The following is a 17,645-nucleotide window of genomic DNA, read 5'->3' on the forward strand; positions in this document are numbered from 1 at the left end:
GCGCGGCGCGGCCGTTGGGGGCCGTTGGGAGCCCCGTTAGCGCGACCCGGAGGTGGCGCCGAGGCCAGGCCGGGTGGCTGCGGCCCGGCGCGGAGGGAGAGTCGGTGCCTTGAGGTTGTTCCTSGGCTCCGGCAGTGAATCGCCTCATTCCCGAGGTGATCTGGAAGCGGCCCCCCAACTATGAAGTCCTCCTTCAAACAGCGCAGCCACCCCTGTTTGTCACCGGGGAGATTGCGTGAACATATGTGCTGCTGTGTGAAAAGTAGTTGGTGAGGTCCGCATCCAGYATGGGGCTGCGCACATGCTTAGTCCTATGCGCTGGGTGCTACTGGCCGGGATGTAGCATCCAAGCTGTTCCGCTTGTGAACAACCTGGATCAGTTGTAACCTTTTTTTATTTTTTGACATTACCTGTGCGGTAAGCATTTCCATACCTAAAAGAGTAACTCTGTTGATATGCACTCCTGATAATAAGTAGCTGTATTTGACTAAAATATCCACCTTCAAGTAGACAATAGGGCTGTATCCTGCACATAAAACCTGGCAAATAGTGCATTGCCACTAACTTCAGGAACTGTCCCCTGAAATCAGTGAGAGGGGTCAGGAACCGCTCCAGCTTTGCCCTTTAGCTAGAATGTATAGAGAACAGTTGCATGTTACAACCCTGGAAAAGCAGAAGAGAAGAGCCTGTCATGTAGTTTAGATCACATTCCTTCCATTCTAATTACAGTTGCCTTTTTTTTTTCTTTTTTTTTTTTTTGCTGATTTATCTTGTTAAACAGGTAGAATTGCTAAGGGATGGCTATGGGAAACGTGATTAGTCATTCGGAAATTAGTGCCACGTCATTAGGAACTTCCTGACGATGAACTCTTATGGCATCCATTATGTCATTAATTAGTTCCACATTATATCCTGCACTCGCACGGAGAGGCTAGAGGAGAACGCACGCCCTCTTCCAACTCTCCCAAACCCTAGGCCAAGGAAATGCTTGGAACAGAGCAGTTCTTATCCCCAAGGAGGAAAACACAAAGCACTTTTAGTGGAGTGTCACAGCCTGTCAGAAGAGAGTATCAGAAGAGAGAGATTAAAGGAGAGGCTCATCAGAGAGATGCTTGGCATTTAATTAAGCTTGGTTTGCAGGAGAAGTTAGAGAAACAGAAATAACATTTTCCAATACTTTGCCAATATTGGCAGAGTGTTGCTAGTTTTCTGTCTTCTGTCTTTCCACAAGAATGTGTTATACAATTAAGTCTTTCAATAAGCAAATAGGACACTCTCTAATGTAGAACAATTACAGCCTTGCAGTCATACAACAACCCATTCAAAGCAGCTCCAGATTGTAGCCAGTAATTAATTATATAAACGGACAGGAGGTGTGAAATTTTAAGGCCTTACACCCTCCAATTCCATCTTCTCGTTCAGTTTTACGACTGAATTAAATGCTGTCCATGTGTCCTTGATTCAAACTTTTCCACTGTTGAGGGACTGAGATTCACAGTCAGTTTTACAGTTCAGGATTATCTTTTGTATAAATCAATTATTGATAATACTTTTAAACATTTCTGTGTCCTTCACATATCCCTTTGGTTATCTACCCTCACCTTTTCTTTGCTCCGGATTTTGTAATTTTGAAGTTTAGGAATTTTTACTTGTTGTGTAGGTGAAATGCTATACCAATTGAACTAATTTCAGTATGAAACACTTCTTCCAGGAAGTGGCATAATCCTTGTATTTGTCTGCATGCAAGAAGCTGTGGTCAGGAAGACATTTTTGAGGAATTTGTCATGTTTTAGTGTTTTTGAATGTCTGGTTAAAAGCAAATGAAAACAACTCTTTGCATCCCAAAGTTTTTCTTGTTTTGCTTTTATAGCGACTGAATTAATAAATAAAAGTTTTGAAATGGTGTCTCACCTCACCTCTTTCTACCCTGTATTTCGATGTTGATTATTCCAAGCAGTTCCATTTTTCAGTAGCATTCCCCCAGGAGTTTCAAGTAATCCACACTCTCCTCAGAAATCATTTGCTTCAGTTTCCAAAAACTGCAGGAACCAAATCATCCCTTAGTTTATTCTAATTTTATAACAGTACAGCTTCACCAATTTCAAATTTCAAAATAGGAGTGATTACTCCTAATCTACTCTTAGCATGAGAGATTTAGGTCCTCCAGAACTGAGTTTCAGCCATCAAGATGTGACCTCAAGGTGTTTCTGAGTGTGCTATTTAGAAAGTTTATGCAGGCCTGGCCTGTCTCCATCTCGAAATTCAAGGTAGCCCTAGTTGCCAGGGGAGGGTAGCATTCACTACTCCTTCACTTTGGTTTCCTTTTCCTTAGACAGCTGGAATGGGACTGACCTCCCACTCAGCCTAGATTTTTAAGTGTAACCCTGCTGATTCCATTTGAATAGGCCCAGCAAGCCACACTAGAAAAAAGGGAAAACAATCTTCTGGTCAGAGGCACAAGACCAGGAATCAGGAAAACTGATGTCTCCAATATGACCTTGCTATGTAACCTTGGGCTAGGTAGTAAATAGCGCTCTGTCTCCCCATGTGGTTTTGCAACAGTTTCCAGAAACTGAAGCCGGGCTGCTGCCATCCAGTCCTTCATCCCTAGCCACATGTTCCTGCCCCTCTGGGGCTTGTGCTGGCAGAAAACTAATCCTACATTAAAAAGTTTGCTATACCCTCCGTCTCTTCCTCTCTAAAAGAGGTGTTATGATATTTATCTAACCCATGCAGTAAGCAAACAGGATGTTTGTGAGGTGCTGGCTGGGTTCCCAGGCTTAGGGAGCATCTGCCTTCTTCTACCTGCTTTCCCTCTTTGGTGAGTGACACACGCAGAGCTAGATCTTGTCACAACCCTGGTGTGTGCTCAGCTCCCCATACTGCTGTGTCTGTCCCAAGCACCTGATGAGTTACTTCCTCTCTCCCACTGCTGCTTTCCCTCTGGATTTCTTGGCAAGCACCTTCCATGCACAAAAATGTTATCCGTCCCCCTCGCTGGTGAGCTCAGCCCRGGCCCTCCTACTATGGGCTGCCATCCCAGTTCTTGTTCCCAATGTACAGAAGGAGACAAGTTAACCCCATGCTGTCGGGGGGGAAATGTGCGTGTGTCTCCCCGGATGACGTGAATGTAACACTGTCATGACTCTGCCACGACAGAAATTTTACTGTTACCTGTCCAAGGAACTGCCAAAACCTCTTGAAAGGATGCAGCTGCCACTGAGCAAGCAGTTTGTAGGACAGGAAGAGGTCCTGGCTCAGGCTCTGTATCGTGCAAAATCCACTGGTTACAACATGGCTAAATTTCTGGAAGATGTTATTTTCTATTCGTTTAACTGTCCAGAAGTTTAGAAAAAGGCTGCCCATGTACATGCCCAGGGGTCGTCAGACCCATGAGATATGAAAACTGAAGAAGTACAGGAATAACATGGCAGAAGTTGAAGGCCCAATTCTGATTTCAGTCAGATAAGTCTTAAGCCAGAGCAAATTTTTAACTTCAGTAGAGTTTTTCCACTTCATTTTACATGCAAAAAGTAAACTAGATCCTCATTAGATCCTCATTGCCCACTGATTCCACCATTAATCYCAGGACAATCTGCAATTTATTTTATTTTATTGTAGAGCTGCTTCGTATTTTAGCATCTCTTGCTTGTAGTCTTTATATAATCCAGTCACTCTCTCCTAAAGGGAAAATCTGTTGGAATAAATTAGAGGGGAGTAAACCTCTGCAAGTTTCTCTTTACAGTTTCCTGGCAATTACTTTGAAAAGCAGCATTASTGGTATTGAAAAAAGTGGGGATTATCTTTTTATAAAGCCTATCAGTACACTTGTTAATGGACCCTAAAACAGATGTGCTGTTCCTAGTGTGGTAGGAAAGATTTCTGACATAATGAAYGTACGTTTGTAAAGTGTTTCATGTCTAACAGACTAGTTCTCTGTTAAACCACAGAGGAGATATCAAAGCAGATTGCTCATGAAAAGCAATACAAGTTTTGTCATTCTCTGCAACCGATGTCCCATAGCCCCAAGCTGATGATAGTAACATAGTTCTCCCCGAGACTGTTCTACATGGAGAAAATCAAAAAAGCTTCTTTTTCAGCCCTGAAAAACAAAGCTGAGGTACAATTTGAGAACATTCTACAAAAACTATAGGTGGGTAAGCACAAGGAAAAGATAAGATCTACTTTAGCTAAATGAAAAAAATTGACTTAATAAAAAAAAAAAAACAGACATAAACTGACCTTAAAGGTCTGTTAGACTGGTAGTTAGGAGTAGGGCTTTYCAAGGCATCGGAAATGTTTTCTAAAGGCAGTTACCAGGGCAACAAATGAAAARTAAAATAGTTTCAAGGTAGAGCTTGATGAAGGTCACAACAAGTTCCTGAGATGACTTGAATTAATGGAAGTCTGGACCCAATGATTCAAAAGGTTCTTTGTCTATGTTGCTAAGTAGACCTGCCAGTCAATAATAATTGTTGAGGTTTGGACATCAGGCCTAATGTATCACAAATGAATTAAGTTAGAGCTCTTTCTTCTGTGATTGAAATCATCATTGTATTTCATTTACTCAAACAAAAGTCATCAAACTGTTTCAGCTCCTACTTATATAAGCTGAATTCATATTATTAATTACTGATGAAAGTTACATATCTGATTATCAATCCCTTTTTCCGTGTGAATCTTTAAAAAATACTTATATGAGCCAACAATGTTGGCTGAGTCCTTTCTCAAGTTTCATTCCATACAAAATAATATGCATGAGCATGCAGTGTTTATAGCATAAAGAGCAATTCAGAGAAAAGGTTGTTGTGATTCCATGTATGAATGCAAAATTCAAAACAGGGATCTCATCAACTGTGGGCATTCAAGGTTACACTTCAGCAGTGACCGTGGGTATTGTAACATGTTCTGTTTTGCAGATGCGCCCCTCAGGCTGCCCACTTTAAGCACAGTTGGAAATGTCAACATGATGATTATCAGGGGTGAGTCCATCAAGGCAACATGAATTGTTTCAGTTTTTACTTTCCATGGTGCTGACACTGGTTTCCTCCTTTCTTTTCATGTTTCTTATATATCTGATAATTGTTAGTCACTGCCTGAAAAGGGGAGYGTAAAGATTAGCTTCATCAGATACATGTTGTCTGATTGGAAAGCTTATCTGAGAGATGTTTTTCCTTCTGGCAGAAAGCCTTTCAAAACCACAGGGACTCTTTGCAGCAGGGCAGCAATACCTTTTCGCTTTTCAGTGCTTTGCAAGAGCAGCCCAGTGAGGGTCTCATTATAAATCACAACTGGATTTACTGAATAGTAACACTGTTTCTGTCTAGCAATATATTCCACAGTGCAGTATTCATATACAGAATAGTACAGCATCCAGTGATTAACTTTGCCCAGTTTACCACCATTACATTTGTACTGGGTGAAGGAGCCTGTGTTTACTACCAAATGAAAGGAGAGCATCCACAATTCTCCTTTTAATTAAGCTTAGCCTTGTAAAGCATGAAAAAGGCATTATATGAAGGCCAAAGTTTTATTGTGAAGTAAGCAGGCTCCTATTGTGCATATTGCCAAGTAGAGATAACAGGGCTCATATACAGACAGAAATTTGTGTCTTGCCAAGTGGGCATCAGGTTTGTCTAAAATGTACCCAGTGTGTGTGTGTACTGCCAGGATTTGAACTTCACATTGATTTTGCTCACAAAATCCTTAGGCAGTAACTGCATGTTGATAGGTGCTTCTTCTGTTTACAGAGGACCCAAAATGGGATCTTTTAAGTAAGTTTCAAATGAAAATTTTAACATTAAAAAGGCTAAATGCATTTATCTACCCTGGTGTTATGGTAGTTTAGCTGGTGAATAGAATGTCGGTAGCGAGTCTCTTGTGTCACCACAGACAGCTTTTAACTGCAGTAGTGAAACTGGGTATTCATCATATAAACAGTTGTGAGGGAACTGAAAAGGATAAGCTAAAATTCAGGTGTAAGCATACCTGTTGACTGAGGAGACATCTTGTTAATTCAGCTTGATTTAGTTGTGAAGATTTAACAGACTGATTAAAAAAAAAAAAAAAAAAAGTGGTCTTCCCTGATTCACCATCACTAGAAATCAGCAGGGTTCGTACAACCTTGCACATCATTACCATAAACAGATTCTTTGCAATCTAAAAAATAAATAAGAAAATCTATTAGAGAAATCTTAGAGGGAGAAAACAAATCTAATCAAGAAGTTTCTGTAAAAATCTATCTCATCACTCCAAAAAAACATTTGACAGTATAAAAGGTAGTGTTCCCAACATTTTTGTTGTTAYTGTTTCTGGCATGAATAAAATTTTGGTGGATTTGACAGCGTTTCAGTCTGAGGTTGGGGTGTGACTTCTTATCTTCCCACTGCCAGTAAAAACAGCCCTCAAATGTGGAGGATATTTGATTTAAATCAAACCTCCCTTTTTCAGTCTGTGTCTTTTATGAGGACAAATTAATCCCAACAGAAACCTCCAGTTTTGCAAAGCTTTGGCCATGCTGGCACAGATTATAATTTTGTTGCTATGATGTCAGAATTATTCTTCTTAGGGCAAATCCTTGTTTAATACATATTCCAATTTCCATGTACTTAATGGTAGTTTTGCCTGTTTATGGACTTCAGAATTTCCTTCCAACACACATAATGGAATTTGTTCAAACCTAGAAATAGATTAGAGGTTATATGTTTTGTTCTGAAGATTTTTGAATGTTTGGTAATAAAATTAATAATAGAGAGGGGAACAATGTGTTACTTGATTAACAATATTTTTTTCTAATGGCAAACAAGAATTTGTTAATCTCCTAAAATAAAAAAAAAATGACTTAGCAGGGCCCTGAGTGCACCAACAGATTCTTATTGCCCTCACAGAACTAGCAGCTGAGAGAAGAGCAGAAATTTCAGCTGTGTACAATGCAGAGTATTTTATCAGCTCAGATTTCTGATCCTCTCCTTCTATGATTTTTTAATTTTTTTTTAAGAGATGACTGAACTGTAATGGATACATCAGGTCCAAAGATCCTGCAGTATGCTAGCAAGCTGTAAATGCTGATATTTAGGGCAGCTAAATGCCAGGCAGAATTCTATACTGAGCCTGCATTTTAAAGGTACACAGAAATATCTTCACCAAATAGCAAGTGGATCAGGGAATCATATCATCTCACTCTCACAGTTAGAAAACCTGTAGCAACTGAGGAGAGTAATAGAGCAATAATTGTCAAGCTTCATAGTTTAAGGAGAACTGGCACCAGCTATATGTAGTAATGGAGATGGTGAAGTGAAGATCTGTCTGAAGGACAACCTTTAAGAAAAGCTACCACAGTCATAAGCTTTAAAATGCTGTTAAAGGGTGATAAAATGGATTAGAATATTATTAAAGCTTTGACATTCTGAGGGAGCCAAAATATCATTCAGTCAAAATGCAAGAAGGAATCAGAAGCTTCRTTTAGGTGTTAGGACATATAGAAAAAAAATCCTACTCTTGGATGAAATCTGAGTTTGAGATAGTCCTACTGAGGCCAAATCCTCCCCAAATCCTCCCAATAAGTCAGATGGCTGGAACAGCAGTGGGTATCYGGCTCCTTGGTTCAGGTGTCTGTGCTGTCTTTAGTGAAGAGGAAGCTGAGCCCGGGAGCATTTCACATCCTTTTCAAGCTACTATTTTCGCTGAACTTCTGGGCGTATGTCTCAACTGTAGTCTCCCTTCCAAAAAAGATCAAATGAACTGCACCTGGTTGGAAATACCCCATTTGGCTAGGATAGAGAGAATGAGAGTGCTTTTGGGCATCTAACTGCTCTATGTTGTAGCGCTTGCTGGTGGCTGTAGAACAAACAGCAACGTGGCAAGTAAGGCAATCAGTCCTGTGGAAATAACGGGGGGGGGGGGGGGGGGGGGGGGGGAGAACTGGGTCCCAAATGATTTGCCCAGAGGATGGTGAAAAAGTGAACTCTCGGTTGGCTTTATCCTGTAGGAAGAGAAAGTAAACTACACTTCGTAAACTCTTAAGACTCCTATCAAAATGCAGAGCTGTTTTGGAGTCTTATCCCAATAGCAACTTCATAAAGTCTGATTTACTCCAACACAGGAGTAAGGACATAAGCATCCCTTTGAGGCAAACATCTAGAAACAGAAGGGGCACCTATGGAAATGTTTGTGAGTTGGTCATCCTGAAAGACAAGTTCAAACTAAGGGTAGGCTTGTTTGTTTAACTAGCCCAAGGGAAAATATAATATTTACAAGTAATCATGCCCAAGGTACACATGCTGAGTTAGTAGTATCTAAGGAGCTAAATGTATAAGAAACAAAGATGCAAAGATGTTTAAGGATAAGACCATATAAAGCCTATCTTAAAGACATCCTACTCCCAGCTCTACCTCTATGAAAACTGTATCTCTGGATCAAAGGAACGAAATAGGTCTAATAGCTTGGGGGGGAGGGACGGGTCAAGATAAGCCAAATTTTCACTGCCTCTCCTCTAACTTGCTCTGGTAAGTTCCTTGACAATTTTGAGAACTACATATATTAATTTTTAAGTGTGTAGGCAGAGGATACCACAGTAAGCATGGCCTTTTGTTTCATCCATTTCTTGCTGAGTCAAGGTACAGACTAAAATCTTCCATGTATATTTAATCTAATTTAAATCTTAAACTACATTTGAGTGAAAGTAGATAATCTATTATTTAGAGCTGATCCATTAATATATGGATTAGTAGCATTCATGCGCATAAGAAACCGCAGTTGATAGGAAACTTGGGGGAAYAAGATAGTGTATGTGAAATATTAATTCCCTATACCTAGGTCTTGAAAAACRGCAGATTGCCTTTCCAAATCAAATGTAGGAAGCCCTCTGAAAATGTTGTACCATCACTGTTTTCTGAACTAAACCTTTTCCACACTAGAGTTAGGACTTGTCTTTCCCTTAGCTCCTGTAAGCAGCAGAGTTCTCCTTCTCCCATTCTGTCCCAGTTTGCGGGAATGTGAGTCTTGCAAGCTACCTGTGCTCTATAAACTCTTCCTTATGGAACAGGGTATCCACAGCCTTCCTTTTGCTGGTTTTTCTTTTATTCTGTTAGGCTGCCCTACCTCACAAGGTTTCACCATAGAGGCAACTAGTGTCACACATCCTCCGGGTGTGCGCAAAAGCAAAGTTGCTCTGTTGATTGGCCAGCTGCAACCCTCAACACTGTGATGCTGTGGGAAAGCACAGCCGTGCCCGGGGCCTTTCAGAGATGACTGTGACCAGGAGTGAACCAACATGGAGAAAGCAGGGACTGGGACAAACTACCCTGTTCCTACTCCTTAGCAAGCAGTATAAAGAGAGACAGAAATACCTACAAAGAGCCAAATTAAACATAATATATTTAAACAGAATTTTTACAGATAAAACAGCTTTCTTTTTTACTAATTGGGCATAGGAAATCTTTATCACTTACACAAGCATGAGACCCTCTAAGTAGGACTTAGCTTTCTGGTCTTAGGGCTCATTGTTCTCAGTACGAGTAGCTCTTTAGCCTCAGCAACAAAATTCACACTGTGGTTTCCAAAATACTGTCTGGAAAGAGATGTGAACAGTGCAGAGAGTGTGAGGTATACGCATGCAAATGTGCAGTCACAACAAATCCAGCTCAGACGGTTTATGTATGCTCAATTAATACCAAAATTTGATTTAGATAATGATGTTGCAGCCACTTTATTAGGGAACAATTAGATGTTTTTCTGTGTTGGAATTGCAGACAGTGTCCCTTTAAATCAATGTTAGTTTTATTAGCTTTGTTCATTCCCCCGCCCTTCACTCCCAACAAGTCCAGCTGAAGTCTCATTGCCGATGGAATATCTGAGGGTGAATGATGCAGCTTTCTTATTTTGCTTTGCCACTTCGTTATTTTCACTGGGGTCACTGGAATAAATGATACTTGAGAATATACTGATATTCTCATGGGATTAATCTGTCTTTATCCAGAAAGATTTCCTGTATGCTGTGCTTGACAAACATATTCCACTAAATCATTACTTTGATCCCACCCACATTCCAATACCACTGTGCATACTTTGTCTGACTTTCTTTATGAATCACCCAATAAAACTCACTCAGTTCAGGAGATTATTGGCAATGCTACAGTCCACGTACATTAAATCTAATTTTAAACAAAGAGTTTCAAACCTGAGATGTTGCCAGTGCTCAAATCCAAGAAAAGATTGAAATGCAATAATGTAAAGCTTCTTAATGCACTGTTGGTAAAAAGTATACCTGACATCCTTGAAATATTCCCACAATTAAGAACTATTACAGCTTACATTTACCACAACCATCCTAGCCCTGTATGATGGTTAAAAAAAAAAAAAAGAGAGAGAGAGAGAGAGAAGAAGAAGAAGAAGAAGAAGAAGAAGAAGAGGAAGAAGAAATGGTCATTTGAATGTAAAGCAAGCAAGTTGATTATTGAGATGATGAGCCTAGCCAGGATTTGCTTTAAGAGTGTAATTGTTCTTTAACATCTTAGGTAATTTAATTAAACGAAGGAAATATTTTTGGATCAGAAGGTTCTTCAACCTTTTGATGCTTGATATTACAAATGACCTGTCTCTGTATTTTGTCAGATTTCATAACTCTTACTGTATCACCAGCTTCTTCAGGGATCATGCATGTTCTTATTATCTTTATTTGTATACTCTCWAGTTTTGTGTACATTTATTTCTGAAAAAACACATCATTTTTTGGATTCTGTCCCAGCTCAATGACTGAAAAGTTCTATTTAGAAACTGCATATCTCATTCAGTTTTCCTCCTTAGTTTTGGTAGCTTTTGGTAATTGTTTTCTCTGTTATACAATCCTTGCTCATAGCCTRTAGATTCTACACATTTTCCAACACTGAAAATAACACACAAATTGGATCTTTTAGAACATTCTCAGCCTCCACTTTTAAAAGAACAACRATTTCAATTATTTTTTCAGAGACTTGATCACTGCTGTGTTTTGCTTATTCTGATTGCTTTCCAAATGAAATGAGGTTTATGTCATGCCACTGTCTGTCCAGCACTGCCTGAGCTCAGTGCTACACAAACTGTAATGACATGGTTGCTAACTGAATTGGAGCACAGGTAGAATGAGTTCATATCTGTCCTCAAAAGACTGTGTAGACATACCCATTTGAAGGCTGCCTTTTCCAAATGGTCTAAACTACATGCATGTAACTGTCTTATCTCAAAGTTCACTGTGCTTCCTATAAATGCTGAGGATTTATAGGATATAAGCCCTTGACCTCCCCATCCCTAGCATTTTTTAGGTTGACAGATTCTAGCTGATCATTCTCCTAACATGCATCCCATTGGCACCAACTAACCTTCAGATCAGCAAAAAAAGAGCTTGGCTGCCTGCATAGGCATGTACCCAGTTCTCCCTGACTAAATGGATTATACTGTTGTTGGCTGAACAAGGTGGCCAAGAAGACTTGCAGTCAGCTAGTATTCACATGGGTTGCAAAACAGAGTCACAGTTGAATCTGACCCAGCAGAAATCTGAAAAAGATCTGTAGATTTGTTTCCAGATGTCACTTCTGCCAGAGCTTAGGATTTCTTTCTATTTTACTTTGGAGACACGATGTGAGTATCAGAAACCAGTAAGAAGGTTGAAAGACTRTTTACAGAAAGAGAATTTAAAATGCTGTACATAGAAGTGTACTGAGAGAGTTTGGGATGGAAAATAAGAGATCCCATGGCACAGTAAGTGGAGGAAACTAGCTGAAAGGATATGAAACTTCTGCTGAGGAAAACTGCTAGCAGGGAAAGCAGGTTTGATGACAAGTGGTAACCGAGTCCCACTTTTCCCTCTAAGATATGTTCTGGGACCTGAAWAACCAATCTCTGGTTCTGAAAAGGAAGAGTGTGAGCCTATTGTATGAGCCAATATCTAGAGAGACCTAGAGAGATGYAAATTTAAACTCAACAGACCAGGAAACAAGGTAGTAAAGAAATGCAAATAATATTCATCTGAAAATCAGGTTAGGTGTTGCCAGGYAGAGACTGGTTTGGTGGGGAAGGGAGACTGCGTGGGCTGAGGAAAGGCTGGAAAACCTGGCTGACACAAGGGCAAGTCTAATAGGGATGTAAGGTCTGGTTTGGCATACAATTCAGGGTATATTAGGATCCATGCATTAGAYTGCTACTTGTCAGATATGTAATGGCATGAGACAGTGACAAATAGCACTGAAGATTTTTTTGTACATCTTATTTTATTCCCTGTTTTCTTTTTCCCTCTCAGTCCTGATGAGCAGTATCATGCACATCACTTTGCTTCTCTTGTTCTCTCTTTCTTTACCTACAAGACAAGAATAATGAGATTTATTTGCCCTCTAAAGGACTTAGAGATCTAAGATGAAAGGGGAGGATATCAATGACTAGCTACAGTAATGTTCCAGGTGCATACCTGTATGGTTACTGTAATTTCCTGAAATAGCCAACGTTCAGACATTGGGTTTGGATGTTTTTTTGTTTGTTTTTGTTTTTTCTTCCCTCTCTCTGTTTAAAAACAAAATCTTCAGTGTGGAAAAGGTTCTCAGTTTCTTGTTGCCCTGTCATGTCTTCTTACAGCATGTTAGTGAGACACAGATTTCCGAGAACCAGGAAATCCATAACTAAGGTACACCAGTCCAACCTGAACTCTGCCTTGTTTGATCAGTGATTCAGTCTTCCCATGCAATACATATGCATGACACATCATTCCTGACAGAGAGCACCTGACAGCTGAAGCACAGATGTGTTAAAGGAAAACCTGCAATCAGGGGAGTAGTGCTGCATGAGCATTCCCTGTGCGTGGGCATGTGTGACTCCCTTGAGCGTGCAGCACTCAAATGCTGAGATATAGATCCCTGAAACAACTTCTGGTACATTAATTCTTTGTCCTCTTTCACCATGAGCTTGAGAACCTGCAAAATCAGATATGGGGTAGACTTTCAATTGCCCACCATAAAGCTCACAGGCCACCTTCATGCAGTGCCCACCACCAAAGGAGTTGGGGATTTATCACCCACGGTCTCCCTTTGATAAACATGCCATGCTTTCTTTTGACCACACAGCTACCATCTCATGCCACTGATGCAATAGGTTTGCTTACAAATAAATACCAATAGCCATTGCAAGCTCTCAGTGCAACCTTAAGGTTTCACTAGTATGTTCCTCAGTTCTCTATGTCCTAGTTTTCAGAGTTTTAATTATCACTTAACTTGACTTCCTACAATGACATGAAATACCTCCAAGGCAAACTTAACTTTATATCAACGAAGTTCTTTGTCAGCAAATTTAGACGTTAATTAATTTATGACTGTCATACCAAAAACCCTGCTGGATCTACCAAATCCTGTATCTCAGCAGAGTCATGAACAAATGCAACTATTCATGTGCACACAGCAGAATTACTAGTGCATATATTGTTTGTAATCCTTCTGCAAGGTCTTGACCTAGAGCAGTGACAACTGGATTCTAATATTCAGAAATAACCACCTGCTCAGGCTCTTACCCAGAAAAATGGTGAAATTAAACAAAACTGTAATGCATAATCACAGAATGACAGAATGATTGAAGTTGGAAGGGACCTCTGGAGATCATCTAGTCCAACTCCCTGCCTGAGCAGGGTCACCTAGAGCACGTTGCACAGGGTTGCGTCCAGGCAGGTTCTAAATATCTCCAGAGAAGAAGACTCCACAACCTCACTGGGCAACCTGTTCCCTCACAGTAAAGAAGTTTTTCCTCATGTTCAGATGGAACTTCCTGTGTTCCAGTTTGTGCCCACTGCCTCTTGTCCTGTTGCTGGGCACCACTGAGAAGAGTCTGGCCCCATCCTTTTGACACCCTCCCTTCAGATATTTCTATACACTAATAAGATCCCCTCTTGGTCTTCTCTTCTCCAGGCTAAACAGGCCCAGCTTTCGCAGCCGTTCCTCAAAAGAGAGATGCTGAAGTCCGCTGATYATCTTTGTAGCCCTAAGCTGGACTCTYTGCAGTAGCTCCATGTCTCTCTTGTCCTGGGGGAGCCCAGAACTGGGCACAGTACTCGAGATGAGGCCTCCCCAGGGCTGAGTAGAGGGGCAGGATCACCTCCCTTGACCTGCTGGCAACACTCTTCCTAATGCACCCCAGGATACCATTAACCTTCTTGGCCACAAGGGCACATTGCTGGCTCATGGTCAACTTGTTGTCCAACAGGACTCCCAGATCCTTCTCCACAGAGCTGCTTTCCAGCAGGTCAACCACCAACCTGCACTGGTGCATGGGGTTATTCCTCCCTAGGTGTAGGACCCTGCACTTACCTTTGCTGAACRTCATGAGGTTCCTCTCTGCCCAACTCTCCAGCCTGTTCAGGTCTCCCTGAAGGGCAGCACAGCCCTCAGGTGTGTCAGCCTCTCCTCCCAGCTTGGTATCATTAGCAAACTTGCTGAGGAGGCACTCTGTCCCCTCATCCAGGTCATTGATGAAGAAGTTGAACAGGATGGGACCCAGTACTGACCCCTGGGGGACACCACTAGCTACAGGCCTCCAACTAGACTGTGCGGCTGATCACAATGCTCTGAGCTCTGCCTTTCAGCCAGTTCTCAACCCACCTCACTGTCCACTCGTCTAACCCACACTTCCTGAGCTTATGTAGGAGGATGTTATGTGAGACAGTGTCAAAAGCCTTGCTAAAGTCAAGGTACACAATGTCGACTGCTCTGTCCTCATCTACCCAGCCAGTCATTCCATCATCAAAAGCTATCAGGTTAGTTAAGCATGATTTCCCTTTGCTGATTCCGTGCTGACTACTCCTAATCACCTTCTTTTCCTCCACATTCTTAGAGATGCCATTCAGGATGAGCTGTTCCATCACCTTTCCAGGCAAGGAGGTGAGGCTGACCGGCCTGTAGTTTCCTGGGTCCTCCATCTTGTCCATTTTGAACACTGGAGTGACACTGGCTTTCTTCCACTCCTCAGGCACCTCTCCAGTTCTCCATGACTTTTCAAAGATGATGGAGAGTGGCCTAGCAATAACTTCCACCAGCTTCCTCAGCACTCATAGGTGCATCCCATTGGGGCCTATGGATTTGTGGATGTCAAGTTTGCTTAACCCGATCCTCCTCAACCAAGGAAAAGTCTTCCTTTCTCCAGACTTTCTCTTTCATCTCCAGGCTCTGGGATTACTGAGGGCAGCCCTTAGCAGTAAAGCCTACAGCAAAGACAGCATTCAGCAACTCTGCCTTCTCTGTATCCTTCGTCACCAGGGCACCCATCCCATTCAGCAGTGGGCTCACATTTTCTCTTGTCTTCCTTTTGCTACTGATGTATTTGAAAAAGCCCTTCCTGTTGTCCTTGACATCCCTTGCCAGATTTAATTCCAAATGGGCCTTGGCCTTCCTTGTTGCATCCCTGCACACTCTGATAACATTCCTCTATTCCTCCTAAGCGGCATCTCCCTTCTTCCACCTTCTGTGTACTTTCTTCTTCTATTTGAGTTTTGCCAGGAGCTCCTTGCTCATCCATGCAGGTCTCCTGCCCCCTTTGCTTGATTTCTTACTCAAAGGGACCTTCAGCTTGGAGGAAGCAATGCTTGAATATTAACCAACTCTCTAGGACCCACCTTTCCTTCTAGAGCCCAAACCCATGGGGCTCCTCCGAGTAAGTCCTTGAAGAGGCCAAAGTCTGCTCTCCTGAAGTCCAGAGTTGTGATCCTACTTACTGCCTTGCTTACTCCACACAGGATTCTGAACTCCCCCATCTCATGGTCACTGCAGCCAAGGCTGCCCCCAGCCTTCACATCTCCAACCAGTCCTTCTTTGTTTGTTAGTACAAGGTCCAACAGCACACCTCCCCGTGTTGGCTCCTCCACCACCTGTGTCAACAAGTTAACGGTGCTCTGCAGGAACCTCTTGGACTGTTGGTGCCTAGCTGTGTTGTCTTTCCAGCAGGTTATCAGGGTGGTTGTAGTCCCCCATGAGAACCAGGGCCTGTGATCGTGAGGCTACTTCCAGCTGTCTGGAAGGCCTCATCAATGAGTTCTTCCAGATTGGCCTGTAGTAAACCCAAAACAGTGTTGCCCATGTTAGCCTGCCATTTAATCCTTACCCATAAGCTCTCAACTTGCTCTTTATCCACCCCTAGGCAGAGCTCAATACATTCCAGTTGCTCTCTCACATAAAGAGCAACTCCATCACCTCACCTTCTTGGCCTGTCTTTCCTAAAAAGCACATAGCCATCCATGGCAGCATTCTAGTTATGTGAACTATTCCATCATATTCCTGTAATTGCAATGAGATCATGGCCCTGTGACCACACACAGATCTCTAATTCTTTCTCTTTATTCCCCATGCTGCATACATTGCTGTACAGACATTTCAGGGAGGTAATCGAGCATGCAGGTTTCCCAGGAGGGGTGGAAGAGGATCCTCCAAAGCCATTTTTCATACGCACTTCCCCAGCTGCATGCACACGCTGGAGGCATCCCAACTTGAGCCACATTTTGCTGACTACCCTGTATCTATAATTTTCCCCTTCACCCATCTTTCCTAGTTTAAAGCCTTTGTTTAAAATTTAAATAAAAAAGTCTGTCATCCATGAGTGATGAATCAAAAAAAAACCCCACCAAATCCTCCAGTATTTTTACTGGGGGGAAGAAAAGCACAACAAGTAAAGCAGAAGGGAAGGGAAAGGAAGGGAAGGCTTTATGATGTACATCCCTTTTTAGCATAAATGCTCCAATATATGATATATTTTCAAATGCAAATTGAACATGTTTCAGGCTTCAGCCACCATGTTTTTATGAATGTCCATTTGTATGACAGATAGCCATGTGTTTATGTGGGTATACATATGTTAAAGCTTGGGAGCTTCAGTCATGGGCCAGTTTGGGCTAAGCACTATAAAAAGAACAAAAAGATGGTCTGTCAAGTAAAGAACTTACAGTTTTAATGTAAAGCAAGAGACAACAGATGTATGCAGACAGAATCCTGGGGGAGGACAAGAAAACTATGAGTCAGTATTACTCAAGAGGATAAGCAGTTGTCTCAGTGCACCAGAAGTTTAACCCTGAAAAAAATTTTTTGCAGGCTTTACAGGAAAAGAGAGTTTTGAGGAGGAATCTGAAGGAGGATAGCGAGATGGCTTTGCAGATATTTTTGGGAAGCTCTTCCCACACAGGAAGGGTAGCCTAGGAGAAATGCAAAGGTTAACATGTGAACATTGAAAACTGGCATTGTCTGATCAGACAGGGTGACTTGCTTCTTCACAGCAAAAGAAAGAAAATAAGATATTTTCATGTGTGAGTTCTTGGCCCTGCAGTGTTCTCAAGCCTCCAGCAGTTTTGACTCAAGAAATGTCAGCAATCCAACTTCAAAATAAGTTTTTGCAAGTACAGCTAGATAGATAAGTTGTGCCTAACTTCATGATTTTTGTAGTTTTGAAAAGATTTCTGTAGCACTTTATGTAAATACTATAATGTCTTGTTAATTGCTATGAGTTTTTTATGAGATATGGCATATATATAGCAATAAAGATGGCTTTTATCACACGTGAACAATCTTGCCACAATGTCTTCCATTTGTATGTTCTCATTCATAGCCTTGGCTTCCATCCTTTGCAGTATACAGTGTTCAAACTTGAGTTTATCTGTG

This window comes from Rhea americana, unplaced genomic scaffold (assembly GCF_003343005.1).
Source record: "Rhea americana isolate MKP2758 unplaced genomic scaffold, rheAme1 scaffold_78, whole genome shotgun sequence".
NCBI lineage: Eukaryota > Metazoa > Chordata > Aves > Rheiformes > Rheidae > Rhea > Rhea americana.